The following is a 1,423-nucleotide window of genomic DNA, read 5'->3' on the forward strand; positions in this document are numbered from 1 at the left end:
CCTTCAGCTGCCCCACACAGGTCAGGATCCAGGGCCCGTCTCCCTCCGGTCACCATGCTCTCTCGCCTCACTCCCTTGGTCCTTCCAGCGCTGGACCTGACTCAGCACCAGCATTGCAGGCATGAGAACCGCCGTCTCTCCTGCTGCAGGGCTTTCTCTATTTAACATCCCCCCCTGCAAGCCCCTCTCCCCATCCAAGACGCTGCATCCTCCCTGACAGCATTGTGCACTAATCCGATCTGTGCATCAGAGCTCTAAGCCCGCAGGGATGGGCTGCAGTCATGCTAATATTCAGGGCTGTTTGCTCAGGTCTGTCGAGCTGAATGCAGAGTAATAAAGCTTTACCCTTTTCCTCTCACTGCTGCGGGTCCTCCCTGTGCCCCACAGCAGCAAACGCTGCCTGTGAAACCCGCTGCATCGTAGTAGGTTTTGCAAGCTGCACAGAGGTGCTAGGGCTCCCGACTACCCTGTACCAGCCCCACGGCAACTCCCCTTCAAAGCTGGTGGGGACCAGACCAGGGAGGAGAGTGATTTAGGCGAGAAAAACAAGCCAGAGGAGAGCAGATGCATGCTCTCCTGTATCTGATGGGGCCACAGGCAAAGACATCCTTTGGGCAGCTGAAGAAGCAAAGTCAAAGTCATCAAGCTGGACAAACTCCCTCTGGGAGTGCTTCTCCCGATCTCAAGGAGAGGGTGGATCTGTGGAAGACTCTGTTATGGCCTTTATGTTACGCCACGAGGAAGTGAGATGATAGATGCATTGGAGATGGCACAGATCAATATTGCCAAGAGGCCTTAGAAAGCTCTGACAGCAGCCACTCCTCAATCCGACCCTGCTAAAGACACAGGCAATATGGACCACGTCAGGGCCAGCATTAGCTGCCAAAGCAGCAACGTCTGTCAACCCAGGTCCCCCGTGGGCATCCCGAACAGCCTGAGAGCGACCACAGCACTAAGGGTGAGACTAGAGCAGCCGAAACCATTGCAAGTCTAGCAGGGACGTGCCCCCAGGCTGCGGGCTGCAATGATGAACCTAGGCTGTCTGGACGTGGGAGCTGATGCCATCCTCATTCCTGAGATGTCCAGGCCTGCCTGGGCCCATCTGAAGCTGCAGCCAGGAAACTGTTGGCCCCGATCCCTGCCAGGATGCTGAGTGAACAGCTTCTGCGCAAGATGGCGCCTGCGTGAGACAACCTGTCTACACTTAACCTTCCCCTCCGCCTGCTGTCCTCTCCCCCCAGCTGGAGCGGAGCAAAGCCGAGCGGGGCGAGGGCGGTTGTGGGCTGCCCGCTGCGGGTTCAGGGCTTCCTGCCCTGCTGCCTTTCCCTTGGGAGCCTCATGCTTGCCCAGCAGCGGGGGGGGCACAAGTCGCTACCCCCATTGCTGCCAGGTGGGCAGGGGACATGTGGCAAAGGAAAGGCAG

General features: G+C 58.2%; 1 protein-coding gene across 2 annotated transcripts in view; it reads right to left on the reverse strand.

Moving 5' to 3' along the window:
- LOC109288698 (folate receptor alpha-like) overlaps positions 1–1,423 on the reverse strand; it is a 22,576-nt gene that overhangs the window by 14,750 nt on the left and 6,403 nt on the right. The gene's annotated exons all lie outside the window — the stretch shown is intronic.

Source organism: Gavialis gangeticus, unplaced genomic scaffold (genome assembly GCF_001723915.1).
Source record: "Gavialis gangeticus isolate Ggan-Ray unplaced genomic scaffold, GavGan_comp1, whole genome shotgun sequence".
In the NCBI taxonomy this organism is placed as follows: Eukaryota; Metazoa; Chordata; order Crocodylia; family Gavialidae; genus Gavialis; species Gavialis gangeticus.